This window comes from Diachasma alloeum, unplaced genomic scaffold, assembly GCF_001412515.2.
Source record: "Diachasma alloeum isolate Michigan unplaced genomic scaffold, Dall2.0 Dall_scaffold_01159, whole genome shotgun sequence".
In the NCBI taxonomy this organism is placed as follows: domain Eukaryota; kingdom Metazoa; phylum Arthropoda; class Insecta; order Hymenoptera; family Braconidae; genus Diachasma; species Diachasma alloeum.
This window is the reverse complement of record NW_021681269.1, coordinates 1-22,762: the sequence shown is the minus strand read 5'-3', so window position 1 is coordinate 22,762 and position 22,762 is coordinate 1.

Below are 22,762 nucleotides of genomic sequence, written 5' to 3'. Positions count from 1 at the left end.
CTCTATAAAGATTCTATTGGAATTCTATTCGAAAATTTAATCCGTTGTTCACATCGATTTCTATTGATAATTATACCACTTTTACTATGTTATTCAATAGTATTCTCATAAATTTCTAACAGAAGTTCTTAGAGAGAGCGCTAGGTTTTTCTATTGTATTTTTCATACATAGCATAACCAAAAATTTTCATGGAAACGTAGTGCATTCGCTGGAAACATTCTAGAAGTTGCTGACTGATTCTGTTTGAAAGATTCCACTGCTTCTTCTACACCTTTTTTTAATCGAACCGGTGAAAATAAGATGAAATTTTACGTATGAAACAATTCAATAGTAAAACCTAACGCTTTCCATAAGAAATTCTATTGAATTTCCATAGGAATTCCGTGAAAATTCCATCTGCTTTTGCGTCATTTCTGTAGAAGATATTTAATAGAAGAGTTAATAGTCGTTTTCTATCACATTCTTGGGCATAAGTTTTGTAAATTTTTTCCATTGTATTTTCATTTGTTTCTCGTAATAAAATCCAAGAAACAAATTCATGCTCAAGAATTCTTAGAGAAAACAACAATTGACTTTTCTATTAAATATCTCCTATAGAAAATGGCACAAAACAACATAGAATTTTCAATAGAATTTCTTAGAGAAAGCGCAAGGTTTTTCTATTTAATTTTTTCATACGTGTTCCAGTAAAAAAATCTATTAGGATTTCCTAGCAAAAGCATTAGAGTTCTTCCATACGTAAATAATAAGGAAATCTTACCGCTGTTTAATGTACTCCATTCTGGAAATTCTGGTAAGGAAAGATTGCTGGGATTTGGGTTTTGTGAAAGAGGAAAAGTTGACCTCCCTGAAGAACTTTGAGGGTGGTGAAAACTCCCACAAGATCCACGTAGATGTCGACCTCCGAGATTGCTCTGTCTTGAAGAGCCATAGCAACAACCATGTTCAGGACTCTGGAGGGCATGTGACCCACCCACTGATTTGGAATCGGAGCACGGCCTCCAAGAAGTGTGTACCCAGGGTGATGAGTGAGGGTAATCTGCTCCATTTTCTATCACGATGTACCTGAAAGAAATCCATAAATATCAATTTTGGAATCATCATGATCTGCAAAATTAAAAAATGATTCCAAAAATTCTCTAAAAATGTGATGATATAATTTTCAACATGATACAATTATCTGAAAATTGCGAAAATCAACTTGTTGCATGGGACCAGTTTCCTACTAACTCAGTTTTGTTATCTTCAAGACGTTTGAAAATTATTGAAATCTAATGATAAGTTTTTAATGGGAACAATAGACAAAAAATGGATTTTCTAATCTTGAAAAAATTCGTTGAAAAATAATTTCAATTGTTTTTTATATATTCTGATCGTAGTAGACGTGGACTTTATAAGAGAAAGAGTGAATGCAATTCATAAATTATTGAGGAAAAAATTCGGTAATAATAACCCAAAAAATCATTAAATCATTCTAAATACCTTCATCATGAATTAATGATGAAACAATGAAATACTTGTGAAGTTCTAGAGATAAAGAGAATTCAGGTGATGTGAAAACTTCTCCAAAAATTGATAAGTTTATTATTATTTCATCTGTCTCGTAGCCAGAAGCTTGAAACAAATATTCCCGCTCTATTTTCCCTTAAAATTTGAAAAAATCGAATGAAAAAATGAAAAATTCCCAACTCTACTGCCCCTTTATTTCTCCAATTTTCACTGAAAGTACGATAATTCTATTAATTGAAGCTCTAAGGGATGATTGAAAAAGGAATGAACTGCATTCACTAAAAAACTACAAAAATCACTTGAAGAGATTTTTCTAATGCTTTTAGGATTTAATTCACATTGACAATTGATCACCCTCACTATCACTTGAGAATCACCTGGAGAAATTACTCACACTGTTCAGGAATCCACCGGAAACGTTTCGATGTCACTTGGATGTCGCTGATGCTCACGCGGTCACGACTAATTAGTCACTGATCAGATTTAAAATGATGCGTCGATGAATATGAGTGCTATATATATGCTCGCATTGTTTATGCTTTCAGGAGCGACAAGGACAGAAAGTCGAGACGCGAATGCTCTCGAATGAGAATAAAAATGAAAGATGATCCCTTTCGTTAAATATATCATAAAGATGTCATATTACAAAGTTCGACTATCAAAAAAATGCAATAACTTCTACACAAACAATCTCAATTATGTAGTCTATTATTTAATTGAGATAAATGTAAAGTAAACGTTGCGTAGGATTTTCCTAGATCGATGCGAAGAAAGGATTATGCGTTTCAAGTTAAGGGAACGTTTTTGCGTCGACGAAACGAACTAGGCAAGACGCGCGCGTAGCGCGCGCTAGTTAGGCTGCGTGGTCCTGATACTGAATTCGACACTAAAGAATTGATGCGAATATTTGTATCTGTCTTAAATCTCGAATTCTTGACTCAAATTCTTCATTGCATCGACTGATCGAACTCACTTGACAACTGCACCAATAAGAAACAACATCAAAATTGCAATGATCCCAGCGAATGTAACCAATGTAATGTCTATACACAGAAAAAAATTCTTGATTCAAATCGAATATTAAGCCCCTAATCGAACCGATTAAGATTTAATTAAATCAAGAATCATAACAAGTAGATTTCATTAATTTGGATTGAGTATATCCAAACAAATCATAGGGATTTTTTTTTCAATGGAAATATCAGTTTTCGCCTAAAACTTTCATAAGTCTGCGAAAAATGGCTGAAATAAAGTGGTTAATCTCTCAATTTGGAGCTTATTCAATGAGCTTCATGTCGGACATAAAATTTCTATAAGTTATTCTACGAGAAAGACACCAGCTCGGGATAAAACACTGAAATAACAACTTTCCAATTTGTGACTTACAAAATCTGACACATACACCATATAGCATACAACCCGCATCGTCACAATTGGAAAAACGAAAAATGCCCTCTAAGGATGACCTATTAATTTCCCCGCTGATTCGACCCAAAACGCTAGAAAAAACCATCGCAATTTAAATTTTCGAATAACCCATGAAGAAATAAATGTTTGCCAAAAAATCTCATGAGTCTGCGAAAAATGAGCTTCACAACTGATATGCGATTTCTACTGATAATCAAGTCAGAAAATAATAATTCAGGACAAAACGATGAGAAAATGTGAAATTTTCAATTTGTGACATGCCAAATGCGAAACATAATTACCTATAACAATGGACCAAGTGGACGGAAAGAAGAAAAATCATACGGAATTTTGAAGATGTCATTGAGATCTTCAAATTGGTGTGAAATAAATCTAAATTGGCCAAGTACAAAGGTCCAAAAATGAATGAAAATTTCGAATTTTGGGGTGTGACATGAGCTTCGAAACAGCAACAATCTCCAATAACTTCATGAAAATTCAATCAAATCGTATTCTATACATCACAATTTGAAGAACCAATTATACCATTCAAGATGATATGCTAACTTCCCCGCTGATTCAACTCAAAGAAATAGAAAAATCCAGCCAAAGTTAAATTTTCAAGTTAGACGCGNGATGATTATTCAATTATTCAAGATGATACGTTGACTTCCCCGCTTCTTCATCTCAATGAGATAGAAAAATCCAGCCAAAGTTAAACTTTCAACTTAGACACCAAAAAACAATTTTCTTGCAATAAAAGAAAAAAAATGAAGAAAAATAACAATTTTCTGCCTGTAAGTTCCATAGTGAGAATGAGAAATGACCAGAATCCAATAATTCCCTTATGAATTTGAGTATAAAATATATATGGCTTATCAAAAAGGGAAAACGGAATTAGCATGAAAACCCGAAAAAGGACCAGCGTCACGATTACGGATTGTCCTATTGGGGATCAGAAATATTATGCATCATTTTGAAGAAAAATAAATACCCTTCAAAATGGTTTATGATGAGTTCTACTCGTTTCAGAAAATCCAATCCAAACTGACTTTACGATAAAATCATGGAAATTTATTTTCTGAATAGGATCTTTTATAAATGAATGGAAATTGCAGATAAATGAATGAATCAGGGACCAATGCTGAAGTAATTTAATGTATTTGCAGCTTAGTATGACATAGCTCCGTAGATTCGGACAGAAACCGAGAAAGTCTCATCATTGGGAGGAAGAAATTGGCACTTTTCAAAACGTGACATGCTAAAATCGTTACATCATCGTTTATAACAATTCATCTAGTGAATCGAATGGATAATATAAAGTATCAATGAAGATCTCGATGAAACCTTCAAGTTGACATGTGATGTATCCTCTCTAGTCAAATCTGAACCCCAGATAAACGGTAAAAACTGTAATTTGTTACATGTGACATAACGTAAAGAATGGTAACAATGTGACATAATGGAAATGAATTCCATTGGATCAGGATTGTCATGCATCATTTCGAAGAACGATAAATATTCTTTGGGGTGGTATATGAATTGTTCAACTGGCTCAACCGATAGTTGCAGAAAAAACCGATCCAGGCTGAATTTACAGTAAAATCGTAATATTTCATTTTCTGGATAGAATCTTTCATAAGTTAATGAAAATTAAAGATAATTGAATAAATCAGGGGTCAANACAAGTAGATTTCATTAATTTGGATTGAGTATATCCAAACAAATCATAGGGATTTTTTTTTCAATGGAAATATCAGTTTTCGCCTAAAACTTTCATAAGTCTGCGAAAAATGGCTGAAATAAAGTGGTTAATCTCTCAATTTGGAGCTTATTCAATGAGCTTCATGTCGGACATAAAATTTCTATAAGTTATTCTACGAGAAAGACACCAGCTCGGGATAAAACACTGAAATAACAACTTTCCAATTTGTGACTTACAAAATCTGACACATACACCATATAGCATACAACCCGCATCGTCACAATTGGAAAAACGAAAAATGCCCTCTAAGGATGACCTATTAATTTCCCCGCTGATTCGACCCAAAACGCTAGAAAAAACCATCGCAATTTAAATTTTCGAATAACCCATGGAGGAATAAATGTTTGCCAAAAAATCTCATGAGTCTGCGAAAAATGAGCTTCACAACTGATATGCGATTTCTACTGATAATCAAGTCAGAAAATAATAATTCAGGACAAAACGATGAGAAAATGTGAAATTTTCAATTTGTGACATGCCAAATGCGAAACATAATTACCTATAACAATGGACCAAGTGGACGGAAAGAAGAAAAATCATACGGAATTTTGAAGATGTCATTGAGATCTTCAAATTGGTGTGAAATAAATCTAAATTGGCCAAGTACAAAGGTCCAAAAATGAATGAAAATTTCGAATTTTGGGGTGTGACATGAGCTTCGAAACAGCAACAATCTCCAATAACTTCATGAAAATTCAATCAAATCGTATTCTATACATCACAATTTGAAGAACCAATTATACCAGATGATTATTCAATTATTCAAGATGATACGTTGACTTCCCCGCTTCTTCATCTCAATGAGATAGAAAAATCCAGCCAAAGTTAAACTTTCAACTTAGACACCAAAAAACAATTTTCTTGCAATAAAAGAAAAAAAATGAAGAAAAATAACAATTTTCTGCCTGTAAGTTCCATAGTGAGAATGAGAAATGACCAGAATCCAATAATTCCCTTATGAATTTGAGTATAAAATATATATGGCTTATCAAAAAGGGAAAACGGAATTAGCATGAAAACCCGAAAAAGGACCAGCGTCACGATTACGGATTGTCCTATTGGGGATCAGAAATATTATGCATCATTTTGAAGAAAAATAAATACCCTTCAAAATGGTTTATGATGAGTTCTACTCGTTTCAGAAAATCCAATCCAAACTGACTTTACGATAAAATCATGGAAATTTATTTTCTGAATAGGATCTTTTATAAATGAATGGAAATTGCAGATAAATGAATGAATCAGGGACCAATGCTGAAGTAATTTAATGTATTTGCAGCTTAGTATGACATAGCTCCGTAGATTCGGACAGAAACCGAGAAAGTCTCATCATTGGGAGGAAGAAATTGGCACTTTTCAAAACGTGACATGCTAAAATCGTTACATCATCGTTTATAACAATTCATCTAGTGAATCGAATGGATAATATAAAGTATCAATGAAGATCTCGATGAAACCTTCAAGTTGACATGTGATGTATCCTCTCTAGTCAAATCTGAACCCCAGATAAACGGTAAAAACTGTAATTTGTTACATGTGACATAACGTAAAGAATGGTAACAATGTGACATAATGGAAATGAATTCCATTGGATCAGGATTGTCATGCATCATTTCGAAGAACGATAAATATTCTTTGGGGTGGTATATGAATTGTTCAACTGGCTCAACCGATAGTTGCAGAAAAAACCGATCCAGGCTGAATTTACAGTAAAATCGTAATATTTCATTTTCTGGATAGAATCTTTCATAAGTTAATGAAAATTAAAGATAATTGAATAAATCAGGGGTCAATTCGTAGGCGATTTGATATATTTTCACCTAGGTATGGGATATCTTCACATATACCAATAGCAACCAAGCAAATCATTCTATTTAAGAGGAAAAACAGGGAATTTTCAAAAGGTGACGTGCTAAAATCGCTACATTATCACTTATAACAATTGATTCAGGTGATGGAGCAGATAATATAGGGTATCAGTTTGAAGACCTCGATGAGACCTTCAATATGACGGATGATAAATCTCCGTTGGTCGAGTCTAAGGCCTCGATAAATGGTAAAAACTGTCATTTTTAAGGTGTGACATAACGTGAAAAATGGAAATTATCTGCAATAACTCAATGAAAATTGGAGTAAATGACATTTATCATACACCATTTTGAAGAATATAAAATGCCCTTTAAAACTGTCTATGGATATTCCCATTCAGTCCACAAAAAGTACCAAAATCCCCATCCGAAGTGAATTTTTAGAGTAAACATAAAAATTCAATTTTCGTGTAAACACTCTCAAAAGTCGATGAATAATGGAAATAATTGGGTAAATTAAGGATCAATTCCAAGACAATTTGATATATTTTGACCTAAGAATGAGATATCTTCCTAGATTCCAACACAAACAAAGCAAATCTTGCTATTTAAGAGGAAAAACACGGAATTTTCAAAGTGTGACATGCTAAAATCGCTACATTATCGCGTATAACAATTGATTTAGGTGATGCGACAGATAATATAGGGTATCAATTTGAAGATCTCGATGAGACCTTCAAACGGACATATGATAAATCCTCATTGGTCAAGTCTAAGGCTTCGATAAATAGTAAAAACTGTCATTTTTTAGGTGTGACATAACGGAAAAAATGGAAATAATCTACAATAACTCAATGAAAATTGGATTAAATGATATCTATCATACATTATTTTGAAGAACATAAAATGCGCTTCAAAATGGTGTATGAATATTCCCGTCTAGTGCACTTGGAAGTGCTGAAAGCCCCAACTAAACTCAATTTTTAGGGTCATCAACCATAACAATTCAATTTTTTTGCCTAGAAACCCTCATAAGTGAATGAAAAATGAAGATGATTGAGTAAATCAGAAGTCAATTCCTGGGTAATTCAATATATTTTCACATAATTATGAAATATCTTCACAGATTCCAACTCAAACCGAGTGAATTTGGCCATTCAAAGAAAAAACATGGAGATTTTTAAAACGTGACATGCTAAAATCGCTACCATATCACTTACAACAATTAACCTAGGTGATGGGGTAGATGAGGGAAAAAAAAACAAAAAAATTCTAAGAGAATTAGAATTTAGAGCGAAAAAATTTCCGCTTCANGTGGTATATGAATTGTTCAACTGGCTCAACCGATAGTTGCAGAAAAAACCGATCCAGGCTGAATTTACAGTAAAATCGTAATATTTCATTTTCTGGATAGAATCTTTCATAAGTTAATGAAAATTAAAGATAATTGAATAAATCAGGGGTCAATTCGTAGGCGATTTGATATATTTTCACCTAGGTATGGGATATCTTCACATATACCAATAGCAACCAAGCAAATCATTCTATTTAAGAGGAAAAACAGGGAATTTTCAAAAGGTGACGTGCTAAAATCGCTACATTATCACTTATAACAATTGATTCAGGTGATGGAGCAGATAATATAGGGTATCAGTTTGAAGACCTCGATGAGACCTTCAATATGACGGATGATAAATCTCCGTTGGTCGAGTCTAAGGCCTCGATAAATGGTAAAAACTGTCATTTTTAAGGTGTGACATAACGTGAAAAATGGAAATTATCTGCAATAACTCAATGAAAATTGGAGTAAATGACATTTATCATACACCATTTTGAAGAATATAAAATGCCCTTTAAAACTGTCTATGGATATTCCCATTCAGTCCACAAAAAGTACCAAAATCCCCATCCGAAGTGAATTTTTAGAGTAAACATAAAAATTCAATTTTCGTGTAAACACTCTCAAAAGTCGATGAATAATGGAAATAATTGGGTAAATTAAGGATCAATTCCAAGACAATTTGATATATTTTGACCTAAGAATGAGATATCTTCCTAGATTCCAACACAAACAAAGCAAATCTTGCTATTTAAGAGGAAAAACACGGAATTTTCAAAGTGTGACATGCTAAAATCGCTACATTATCGCGTATAACAATTGATTTAGGTGATGCGACAGATAATATAGGGTATCAATTTGAAGATCTCGATGAGACCTTCAAACGGACATATGATAAATCCTCATTGGTCAAGTCTAAGGCTTCGATAAATAGTAAAAACTGTCATTTTTTAGGTGTGACATAACGGAAAAAATGGAAATAATCTACAATAACTCAATGAAAATTGGATTAAATGATATCTATCATACATTATTTTGAAGAACATAAAATGCGCTTCAAAATGGTGTATGAATATTCCCGTCTAGTGCACTTGGAAGTGCTGAAAGCCCCAACTAAACTCAATTTTTAGGGTCATCAACCATAACAATTCAATTTTTTTGCCTAGAAACCCTCATAAGTGAATGAAAAATGAAGATGATTGAGTAAATCAGAAGTCAATTCCTGGGTAATTCAATATATTTTCACATAATTATGAAATATCTTCACAGATTCCAACTCAAACCGAGTGAATTTGGCCATTCAAAGAAAAAACATGGAGATTTTTAAAACGTGACATGCTAAAATCGCTACCATATCACTTACAACAATTAACCTAGGTGATGGGGTAGATGAGGGAAAAAAAAACAAAAAAATTCTAAGAGAATTAGAATTTAGAGCGAAAAAATTTCCGCTTCACCCAGCCGGGAATCGAACCCGGGTCTCTCAGATGCGCGCCGGGCACTCTTACCGATGGAGCTAACGGGAACCACAGAAATTCACTCTCAAATTCACCTCATACACCGCCTAACCTCCTTTAGGCATTAAAGAATTCTAAGAGAATTAGAATTTAGAGAGAAAAAATTTCCGCTTCACCCAGCCGGGAATCGAACCCGGGTCTCCCAGATACGCGCCGGGCACTCTTACCGACGAAGCTACCGGGAACCACAGAAATTCACTCTCAAATTCACCTTATACACCGCCTAACCTCCTTTAGGCATTAAAGGAGGATATAATATAGTATATGAATTTGGAGACCTCGAGGAGACCTTCAAAGTGGCATATGATAAATACCCGTTGGTCAAGTCTAAGGCCTTGATACATAGTAAAAACTGTCATTTTTGAGGTGTGACATAACGGAAAAAATGGAAACAATCTGTAATAACTCGATGAAAATTGGAGCAAATGATATTTGTCACACACCATTTTGAAGGGCATTTTATGCCCTTAGAAGCTCTTAGAAGAAGTAGTCTAGTCTACTTGGAAGTACCAAAAAATCCATCCAAAATTAATTTTTCGTGAGAAGACCCAGTAAACCGCGATTCTAACCTCGCTTCGCTCGGTTTGATCGCGGTTTACGGGCCTTCTGACGAAAAATTGCATTCATCACACGGTCCAAAAGTATTTTCTGACGAATGTGATTATACAAAGCCACATTCGTCAGAAAATAATTTGTGGACCTTGTGATGAAAATAACTATTTCAAGTAAACCATAAAAATTCATTTTTTTGCCTAAAAATTCTTATCAGTCAATGAAAAAAGGTCGGATTTGGACGAATCAGGTGTCAATTTGAAGCTTATTTAATAAGCTTTCGAATAAGTATACCACGTGTATGCTACCTCGAAGAGGAAGCCGCGAATTGACGCAAAAACCAATAGGTAACCCTCGGTTACGAACACGGATTTTTCTATAGGGGACTATGAAAAATCACGCACTTGCTGAAAATGGCTGCTTCATTAACAAGACAGTTTGTTCGTTTTAGAACAAAATGACATAATTTGTTCAAACTGTAAAAGACATGATCGGAGAAATGTTTTTCGTCAACGAAACGATTGGTTCTTTCTAGAAAAATATCACGTCATTTTGTTCAGACTATAAAAGGCGTACGGTGGCCGGAAAATTTAGTTGCATTTTGGCACTTCTCCGAACCATAAGAAAAAATCTCGCTGAGAACATGGAAGTGATTGTGGATATTCAAGGCTTTCGAGGTGTTTTCGATGTGTTCCTCGTTAAAGAATTAGCGTGCATAAATGTGAACACTGGTGATAATGGATATCAAGGGCTGGAATGTATTCTTTTCGCACCCCCCCCCCTATTCTTGAGATACGCTTCCGAAGAAATCAATGAACATCAACTCGTGGTTTAGTGAAAATCTTCATGGGATTCCTTGAAAAGCTGGTGATACACCATACGGAGATATGAAGAAAGTGATTGAGAGAATGGTGAAAAATGCTAGTAACATCTACGTGAAAGGACTACAAAAACAAAAGTTCCTTAATGAAATTCTCGATTCTTCAAAAGCTATTATCAATCTGGAGGATTTCAACTGCCCTAAATTGACAACATGGGATTCGTCAGTGTGCCATCATCACAATGACGATCACACATTCCACTATACTTGTGCTCGAGAGAATGTGGAAAACCTGAAAATTTGGTTCTTAAAAAACTGTACACCTTCTCTCAACCGCTCTCTGAAGATTTACTATCACCTGAACAGTCTCAAGACTATGGCTGCTGAGAATATTGTATTTTTCCCGAAGGAATTTCTGCTCACATTTCCATCCACAGATATTGAGGAGATTTGGGAGAAATTACCCGAAGAATTGCGCGAGGATAAGGACCTAGCCGATTGCCGCAGATGTCGACGACACGACCTCTTATTGCTTGATAACAATACTGATGAGAATAAGAAATTATTGGATGAGCTTCCTCATTGTGTTTTTCCAATGAAAAAATTTTGTCATCTGTGTAAAGTTTTGAAAAAAATCCAGGAATGAATTTGCTGGAAGAGGGCTCCAGCTCCTGGTCCTAATATATATATATTCCACAGTATAAGACATATCAATGTACGCTAAGTAAGGGGGGGAAAAGATCGGGCGCATGCGCAGATCTCGTCCCAGGTCGGTTGTAACGTGTGAACTACACATTCCTGTACGAGACGTGTTGGACGCTGGACGCGAGACGAGTGACACGCTTTAGTGAATAAATATTGACAAGTTAATACAGTGTCTTAATTTATTGTGTCCCAATCGCGCATAATCTATCAGGTTATGGGTTGCCAGTCACACTTCAAGTGCGCAATAAAATAAACGGTGAATAAACTGTGAATAAGTGAAAAAGAAAAACTCAAGTGGAAGCCAGGATTACCACGTGGACTGAGCGGTATGATTTGAGACCAGAGAGACGAGAAAATGGAAAGCCAACAGGAAAAGACGAGTAAGTAAAGTGATTTACATAAGTGGAAAAAGAAAAATCCAAGAAATAAGCATCACCAGGACGGCAATGGAAATTGCATCATCCCGAGAGCTTGGCGGGAACAACGAGTAAACCGGACACAAAAATGTCCGACAACCATGAGTAACAAACGCGTCTAAAAAAATTTTCGTTAGAAGCCTAAATAAAAGTCAATTAAAAAGTTGGGAAAAATTAAATTAAAACAATGACGTGAATCAGGTTTTTCATGTATATGGGAATGAGCTAGTAGAGTTGGTGAGCTGGAAAACATTAAAAATAAAGATAAGGAATGTGATGAGGGACGGGCAGTAAGGGGGGTCGGTTGGCGTGGTGGGTGCGTTGTTGGAACGGCGGCGCGTAGTAATACATAAAGTAGAGCACGCTGAGATGGTGACGCGCATATAACACATAAAGTAGAGTCCACTGGGATGGCGACGCGTAGTAATACATAAAGTAGAGCACGCTGAGATGGTGACGCGCATATAACACATAAAGTAGAGTCCACTGGGATGGCGACGCGTAGTAATACATAAAGTAGAGCACGCTGAGATGGTGACGCGCATATAACACATAAAGTAGAGTCCACTGGGATGGCGACGCGTAGTAATACATAAAACAGTGCTCATGCATGAGAGCACGTGTTCCAACCAAACCCGACGAGACAAGAAAATATGAATTAACCTACACCTCAGTGTGAAATTGAATCGTAATCATTAATTTGATTAAAATTACCACAGGTGACGACTTGTAGGAGTTGTGGAGGAATTTGACCTTTTTCTTCGGATTTGACGAATTTCACAGAGGAGAAGATGTTGTTCTCGAGGTGATAGAGAATACTCTATTTATGAAAACAGATAAAATCAAGTGTTACAAATATGGTGAGTTCACGTGAATTGATGAGAGGTCAGCATGAGAAAGAACTGAGAAATGGATGTGATTGAGTGCTTGTGAGGATATTGGCTAGTAAATATTATCACAACTTAAACCAGCACCAAAAATTCGAATTAAAATTACAAATTAAAATTAATAATAATAATAGAAAAATACTAGTTATAAAATATATATTGTAACATGATAAAAATCATGTACTGTTCCTCGCACTGAACTGACCGCGGATCATGGGGGGGAAATTAGTATTTTTACCTCAGCGAGAATTCGGATCACCCAGAGCCACAATTGTCATTTTATTTTTTTTTAACTTCCCGACCCGAAGGGAGGAAGTTATTGTAATGACCCCGAAAATCGAATGTGGAAATTTACGCATTTCTCCACGTTTCATGACCTTTGGAACCACTTCTGACCCTTTTCAGGTACCTGTCTGTATGTGTGGATGTGTGTATGTGTGTGCGTACGTCTGTGACAAAAATTTTGTGCCACGATTCCTCCTGAACAAGCGATGCGATTTGACTTTTTTTTTTTTAATCGCTGTATTTTCATGTGACTTGAACCTGATTAGATTATGGAGAGGATCGTCTCAGCGTTCCTCCAGTTTTTTCCAAAAAACATTTGGAAAAAAGTCGAAAATTAGCGTTTTATTGTAAACGAGACCATTTCTCCGTGCATAACGATGCGATTTCGAGTTTTTTTTGTTAGAAACGATGAATCTTGATATAACGCACAAATCATGGAATACTGGAAGACATTTAATCAGCAGTTCACTAGCTTTTTTCGAAATCGATATACATTCAAGAAACAATTTTACTTTTCTGATAAATTACATCTTTTCTCGATGCGGAATACGGCGATGTGTGTGCATGGGAGTGTGTGTGAGTGCGAGCACGCGCACGGATTTTCTTGTCTTCTATGGGTATTTCCTCGGAGAAATGTGAGAAAAAGATTGAATAAATACATAATAAAAAAATTAATGAAAGAAAAAACAAATGGTCGGGAAGTTATTGGTNCTGGCATCTCAGGCCTGTACGTGCGAACCCCCACCACCTCACCAATGGATCGGCGGCACAAGGCCGTCCAGTAAAAAACCGATGCCACAACATTGAGGGAGCATCGGATTATGTTGGCTCCTGCGCCGCTCAACGCGGATCACATCCACCGACCGCGAGGCGCAAGTCCCAGTTTCTAAGGGACTAAGGAATTTGGAATTAGAACCATTTTAAAATGCTAGAATCAAATTGTCGAATCCCCTGGATTCTTCGCGCTCTATCACGTGATCGGGTGGGGGTAGGAGAAATTGAGGGGTTCCTCGGGGCGATGTACGGCCCCGACGAACACTCTTCGCTGGGGTTCAGCCATATTAAGTCGCTCTGCGCAATTAAAGTTTTATTACGCTCTTTGAGTTTCTTTAAATTGTTAAAATAATTATTACTTTGGTGTGCCCGGAGATTTCTTGGCCTTTTCCTGACGTCGCCGTACTGAGGGACCAGATGAGTTTACCCTGGAGTTTCTCGCGTATCAAACGGTGAGCGTGGTTTAATTTGTGAGTGCTCGCGTAGTTTTCCGATTCATTTCTCCGGTGGCCATTTTGGACACCGTTTGAGTGTTAAAATTCGAGCCTTTTGCCTTCGGGACGCGGCACTCAGTGGCCTTTGGCCTCATTCCTATATTTCCATTAGTGAATATTAATTATTTCATTCATACAAGCATAATGCGGGCGCAAGCGCCCGCCATTTACGTTTCATGGGCATGGGTCTTCTATTACTTATTCTTATGCAACTTCAAATCATAACTCCATTGTTTTCAGTCTAACTTGTTGACATCTCCTATTTTGCTCTTATTCAATTTCTTCATTCATATTTCCATTATGGATAATTAAGATAACGAAACAATTATCAATTCATAAAATCAAGATTCAAACACATTGAATGATAACTCTGAAACCGACCCTTTCCCTTTTACTCCATCTGAAGTGTTCCATTCTTTCTCTTCAACCTCCATAAGATTGGCGTAAGTATTTCTCTTTCTTTACCTTTCATTACTTCTTTCCATCAACTCCCCAAACGATTGTTAATTACGACTAATAATTTACTTTCTTTTCATTAGTGAACTCTGTGTTGTTGTTGATAAGATTTATACACCGATTATTGTGACATGTCGAAATGGAGATTTGAAAAAAGTTTTTAAATTTCGTGGAAATAATAATGATAACGAACGCATACAATTTATTGTGTGGGAGCCTCTCATCGATCCTGTTATAGAAAAAATCAAAATTGCACACGTAAATATCAATATTTGTTTTTTATCCATGAATATTGCATTACTTTCCTCTTTTTCTTGATAGGCTCTTCATATTGATGGTCTATACATCAAACTAGTGAAAGATGAGTATAATTGCGGAACAATTTCTTTCGAATTTGTTCTTCAATAAAATACTTCAATCACAGATTATGGCAAATTTTCAATATCTAACCCTCAGCTAGAATTAGGTAACATTTCTAGTGTTGAGTTGGTTCCCTTAACTGATTTGGATGGACAGAAGCATATTATCAGTTAATTTATCAATTTTTTAATATAATTTTATGTTATTACATTCAATTTTGAAAAATTTCAATCATTGCTTTGTTCATTCAGAAATTCACGGATTTATCAAGACTAAATCGAGTATTGTTGGATCAGACACTGGAGCTTTCGAACAATCTTGTTTGGGGTCGATTTGTGACGGGGGATATTTCATTGACGTNTTAAATGGAGTATTGTTGAATCAGACACTGGAGCTTTCGAACAATCTTGTTTGGGGTCGATTTGTGACGGGGGATATTTCATTGACGTCAGTATATCTGATTATACATCAAGTTTTGTCTGTCCTTTTGATAAAGGAGAATCCGTAGAATGTGTCGGCTCTCTTCTCAAAACAGGTGTTTTTTTCCACTATGATTTTCCTGTCCTTTTTAATTTTTTTTTATCATAACTTTTTTTTTTCCAGGGAATTCTATTTCTTTCAGAGTGAAATCTTTGGCGTANTTTGGGGGCGCTAGTGTGCTAGCAAAGTAGACAGTCGTGTTTCTACGGAGTGCAGTTTTGTGAAGCTTCAAATGTAGCAAAGAATCTTGATTCTAAACATTTGAAGGATTAGTGTTGTTTTTTGTCTTGGGCTGCTTCTTCTGAGCCATAAATCGTTACTATCCGTGATGGAAAGGTGTGCATTGTACTCAAGCAAANGAATTCTATTTCTTTCAGAGTGAAATCTTTGGCGTATATTTCTAAAACTAATTCTCCCAAAGCTACGTTGAAAGATATTATTCGATGCAAACCATTAAATTCTTTGAGAATTAAATCAGAAGCTGGATGCTCTAAAAAAATGAAACTTAAATAATTTTCCATCAATCAACCATCGAGAATGATATACTCACACTTTATTTCTTGGAATATCCTCGCGTATATTATTTATCTTTCAAAGAAATTTATTAGTCAAAATTCATCACCATTCAATTCTTCTTCGTATATTAANAGATTGGTATAACATACAGGTTAAGTAACGGTGTACGGTGGTTGATACGAGCATGCCTATTACGCAAGATGATGCGAACTCAATCGATCACAATACTGATAATCGTGGAAAATCGACCAATAGTGACATCCTGCAGTCGTCAATTAAACCCTCTAAGCTAAACAGAATTCGACAACAGCTGACCAGCCCTGGTGCACATGGGACGTCATCACACAAAGTAAACAATCAAACCCCAACCGCTAATAGAGTGGGAGCTCCCACGAATGTCGTTCGTCTGGGGAAAAAAGAAATTGAGAGAAATCAAATAGGAATAGCTGAATACTTGGGGAACTCCACGAAAAAAAGGAAAGAGTGAAGTGAAACAAGTGACAGTGAAACTGAGCTAGAGAGGTCCCCAAAGAGAAGTAAATCAGGGGCTGCGTCTCTGGAGTCATCCCACTCCCCTAAGATCTNTCCTCTCTCATTATTCAATTCTACATTTCATTCGTTTTGAGAAAAAGACCCTATATGTGGTTATGTAAAAAAATTTTCTCATAAAACGTCGTTTCTTCACGTTTAATAACTTTCTAAGACCCTTTTTTTCAATGAAAAAAATGATCTTAGACTTATGACATGGCGATTCATTATTCTCTGGGAGAGTATACATATGATTTTTTCCACACAACACATGATTTTTTTTTCACATTTTCANACTCTCTTCAATTAGTTAAATTGGAGCAGTCAATCAATCCTAGATTCGAGGAACAAGACAAGAGGCTATGTGCATTGGAAACACAAATGACGGAGGTTATAAAGGAGCAGATGAAGAGTGAGGATTTGACAACAAGGGTTGTGGCCCTGGAGGAAAACAGTGTTGGGGGTGTAGGGGGCCCACCGAATGACCATCTGTTAAGTTGGCTTAGTAAGACCACTGAAAGACTTGAATCTATGGAAAAGGCTGGGAAAAAATTACACATTGTGATCAGAGGACTGGATGTAAATACTGATGATCATACCAACGTAGTTGCTGAGTTCCTCACCAAATATTTCAAGATCGAAACAGTGAGAGAGGAAATTGGAGAGGTCTCCATCATTGGCAAAGAAGGTCTTAAATTTATGTTAGTGAGTTTGAAGAATTTTGAGGTTAAAAAGACAATTTTAAGGCTGAAAATCAAGTGCCTCAAAGATGTACCTGTTTTCATTGACCCAGAATGGACTGTGTTAGAGAGGGAGATTGCCTGGAGAGCTAGACAATTTGCCAAAACTCAAGTGGAGGATGGGCATCAGGCGAAGGCGGGCTACAAAAGTGTTCGAGTTGAAAAAAGCTCTGGTGATCGAGAGTTGTATATATGCAATCAGGCAACTGGTAATTTTATTAAGGACCAAATCAAACAAAAAATCAAAGAACCGAGTACGAACCCCGATAATGTGAGTACTCTGGATAGACCTGGTCAGAAAAAATCCTAATGCTTTTGACGTCATTTGGTGCTCTTTTGTTCTCTCGTTACACTTTTTAGGCCCTGTTTGTTTATTGGAATTGTCATGGAGCTAGTAATTTGTGGGATGCCGGTGACCTCCTGGGGAGTGCATCGGTGATCGGGATTTCGGAAACCTGGCTAGAGGAAGAGCCTCAATTTATTCCGCACTGGATTGTTTCTAAGTACTCCTGTATCTGGAGTCATGCGAGGAGAGGAGTGGAACGGAGTAGGGGGAGAGGATCTGGAGGTCTGGCTTTGTTTCTGAGCAAAGATTACGAGGTGTCCACGTTAGACATCTCTAGTTGGTGGATTTTTTCTCGTATACGATCCCAGAAGTCTGTTCTCACGGTTGGTGTTGTTTACATCCCCCCCTACCAGAGACTGGAGCAGTATGTGGCTGTTATTGATCTTCTGAGGGCCACCCTGGGTGGCATCATCGTCAGATATGGAAGTGACCCCGCATTCATTGGTGGTGATTTTAATGGGAGGACAGGGCACTTCATTGATGCTGTTCCGGAGCCGCTTGTCGAAGACTCAATGGTGCTAAGTGTTCGTGAGTGTATTGACCAAGAAGTGACTAAAGAGGGTCGAGCTCTAGTGAGAATGATGAATGAATTGGGTTTGTTTGTAATGAACGGCAGAATCCCGGGGGACTGTCCTGGGCAATTAACTTTCAGTAACCATCTCGGTGTTAATACTGTTGATTTGTGCTAAGTAAACGCTTTTGCTCTTGCTCTTGTTCATGGCATGGTGGTCCTTGACGACCATTTCACCTCTGATCACTTTCCAGTCCTGCTCTCTATTTTTTGTCCAGATTTTAATATGGAAGTTATCTCAATTGGTTCCCGTGTCTCCACGGAGAGACTGAAATGGCTACCGGACAGAGGACAGGAGTTTGCACAGGGGCTGAAGCGTTTATTCACTAATAACTTGCCTGATGACATGATTGGTCTTGACCAAAGGAGTCAGTTTCTGGAAAATTCAATGATCTCTTGCGCTAGAGAGGCTGATATGTTGATCGTTAGCAATGCGAGAAGTAATAAATCGAGTCAGGGTTCTGGAAGGAATAAAAAATGGATAGACTCTGAGGTGCGTGAGTTCAAATCCCAAACAAATAGGGCTTGGAAGGTTTTTAAAGAGAATAACCCAAATGGCGATAAGATATCGGATGTTTTGTTACTAGAATTGTCTTGTGCGCTTAAATCTTCCAAGAATAACAAGGCTCCAGGGCCAGACTCAATCGCTAATGAATTTTGGAAGGCCTCAAAAAGTACAATGTTTCATACTAGATTTATTCAATGAAATTATGGAGGTTGGTTCTGTCCCGGATTCTTGGCCTCGCGTGGCGTTATCAATGCTCCATAAAAAAGGGCCGAAAGAAGACCCGAACAATTATCGTGGCATTGCACTGACCAATTGCATTCCCAAGATCTTTACCAAAATTTTAGCAGGGCGTATCGAGAGTTGGATGGAAGCATCTAAGATTCTTCCAGAATCCCAGGCGGGTTTTAGAAGAGGAAGAGGCTGTCAGGACCAAATTTTTTCATTGATGACAACAATTCAAATGCAGCTCAGGATACCTGGTAACTCAGTGTATGCTATTTTCATTGATTTTCGAAGAGCATTCGATTCGGTCCCTCACAGCCTATTATGGTCAAAACTGTATAGTATTGGACTGAGTGCTAGGATTCTAAAGGTTTTTATTGACATCTATAATAAAGCAGCGGCATATGTTAAATTAAAGGGGGACTGTACTAAGAACTTCGACATTACTGAGGGGGTTTTGCAGGGAGAGATACTGAGCCCCTTGCTCTTCATCCTATTCGTCTCAGACTTTGAAACATTTTTCAGAGAGAAAGGCTTCAGAGGGCTCAGTATCGATGCCGAGCATGACCTCCTCATGCCAACTTACGCAGATGACACTGCTATCTTGTGTCATGGTCCTGAGGATGTACGAAATAAACTTCGTGCTCTTGAGGAATATTGTACACTGAATGGGCTAGTTGTTAACACGGCTAAAACAAAAGTTCTCCCTTTTAGAGTTAATGCCAGAATTCATAGGGCGGAGAGAACGGCATTTAGTTATGCTGGCAATTTAATTGAAACTGTAAAGTCTTACGAATATTTGGGGGTGTTATTAGAAAGTAATCTGAGAGGCAGACATATTGTAGATCATGCAATTATAAAAGCTAAATCTGCCATTGGGGTTGCGAAAGCGATTCTTCTTAAAACGAACTCTGATGCCTGGTGCACAAAACTAAAGCTTTTTGAGAGTAGTGTTTCACCAATGTTACTCTATGCAGTAGCATCATGGGGTCTTGGGCACTTCGATCAGATAGAAAAAATTCAGAATGATTTTTATAAACAAATTTTGTTGCTTCCAATCAATACTCCCGGATACGCGATTAGAATGGAACTTGGTCTGAGGTGTCTGGCTGTCAGGGCTCTGGAGCTCACCATTAACTGGGTAATCAAGGTGCTCAGGATGGAGCCTAATCGACTCCCTCTGATTTGTTGGCATCGTCTAGTTTATCTTCTTGACAAACCCTCAAACAGTGTGGAGTGCAATTGGTTATTGAGACTGAAGAACATACTTGATGAGATCGATATGTCTTTCCTTTGTTTTTGTATTGATCCTGAGGTCTGGTGCCCCAACCAGGGGAAAGTTCTGTCTAGATTTAATGATAATATGAGAGCCCAGGACTAAAAACCCTAGATATGTGTTATTACGCTGCCCAATGGCTTATGCCCGTACGATTGCACAAATTCGTCTGTCTAATGTTCACTCATGTAGACTTTTGTATACCAAAAAAATCTACAAGTTTGAACCCCAAAAATATTGTAAACTCTGCCATTTTGGCCTGGAAAGCTTTAAACATGTAATTATCAGTTGTCCATACTATCATGCCCTGAGAGTGGCCCACTTTAATGATGTTATATCCACTAGATTCGAGCAAGACTGGCTGGCCACTCTTTTAGACATTAAGAATCCTAAGCAATTAAAACAACTAGTCTCCTTTATTACTGAAGCGCTGGAATTCAAGGACCGAATGCTAAGCATGGAATAGAGAAATGAATGTCGATAACCGAACTTTCGTTATTTTGCTTGTGCTCCTTCTCTATGCAGGCACGGCTGTTTATTATTTTTAAGATCTAACAGTGTATTATTAACTACCCCCCCCCCGTGTAATGTGAGTGTCTTTTATCAATGTAAACTTACGCAGGCACGTATCTNAGGACCGAATGCTAAGCATGGAATAGAGAAATGAATGTCGATAACCGAACTTTCGTTATTTTGCTTGTGCTCCTTCTCTATGCAGGCACGGCTGTTTATTATTTTTAAGATCTAACAGTGTATTATTAACTACCCCCCCCCCGTGTAATGTGAGTGTCTTTTATCAATGTAAACTTACGCAGGCACGTATCTTAAATAAATAAATAAATAAATATGTAAATTTCGTAGTAACATAATTATTGCTCCTTCTTTGAGTATTAATTCATGCTCTGGGAAACCATTCTGAGTGATACTATTTAAATACTCCATTGGAATATAATTTTGTGTAGACTCTTCTTCGCTTACATTTTTGTCTATACTGAAATATACTTTTTCTTCCCCTTCTAATATTTTAATGATTTTGTTATTTATTTCCAGTGCATCAATATTTAAAGGCGTTAAAATGGCATTATTCCATATATCCTTATCATTTTTTTCGATTTTCCCTCCGTAAATTTCTGAAATAATATCATTCTCACATAAATATTGTGATGTCTTCATCTGATCGTAACTCTGTAAAATTCTTCACCCCTCTAACATGAAGTAATAATAGTCTTAGACTATACCGTTCTATGTCTTTAGGACTGACAAAATATATTCTACTTATCACCGGTTTGGTCATTTTCTTTCTTTTTGTCCATTTTTTCAAGTTTGTATTAAATACATAATGTGTGGGAATCTCTGAATATAAATATTTCCTTGCTTCGTGATCGTTCATATTCAACTTGAACCATGCTGTTAAGGTTGTGTCTTTGTATGTTTCAATAGCTCGCTCTTCCGATCCTTCCTTGAAGTAAATCGTTTGTTAATTCTCTAGATGGACTGCTAGTCGTACAATAGCATGCGATTGTTCATGTATTAGAAATTCATTAATTCTATCCATTGCTTCTGGTGGACATATATATCGTGTTGATAAGTACTGTAGTATTTCATCGTATTTATATTGAGTTTCGTTGTTGCTATTAACTAATTCTATTAAAGCTGAATCGTGTCCTTTGTAGCAGTACTTGAATAAATACTTGATCCATAGAATTGTTGAACACACTTCGACATTGATATGACAGTTTAATACTTGTAAAAGATAGGGATTGTAAGGTACGACGAACCGATTATCCGTGACTCTAGTATTGTTTTTAGTCCGATAAATAATTGTTTTATCGTCATTAGATCTTTGATATATAGGATATGACTTATCACCCATAATTGTTGTTTCTGAAAATTCTTTAGGAAAATGTTTTGTGCATTTCTTGGTTTTAGTATCCATACACGGTGCTGATGAATTTTGTTCTCCACATGGTCCATGTATCATAAATTGTTTTACAATTTAATGCAATGTAGGTTTTTCGTTTTCATCTGGAATTTCCGCGGAAATGATTTTATCCACAGTGGCAGAATCTCGAATAATATATTCAGTTTCGAAAAAATCAGGATATGTATATGCGGTAACCCTCTCTTTTGAAATTCGACAGCATGAAGATATGCAGTATGTCGTCCGAACATTTGTACATGGAATAATAATTCTTTTAATTTATCCACTTTCATTGTAAATACCCTGGCAACTAAATCAGGTCGATCAGATGCTGTTTCACCTGCCTGTAAATTTTCTTGAATTTCGGTCCAATTTGGATTACATGTCATCGTTACAAATAATTGTGGTTTTCCAAATTTTTGAGTTATACTTAAAGCATCCATATATAGCTGCTGGTATGCCCGTGGACTACTTTGAAAAGATGACGGTAAAATAATCATTTTTCCAGGTGCCTCACAATGATTATCATTCGATTTTTTTTTCACATAATCCATCAGTC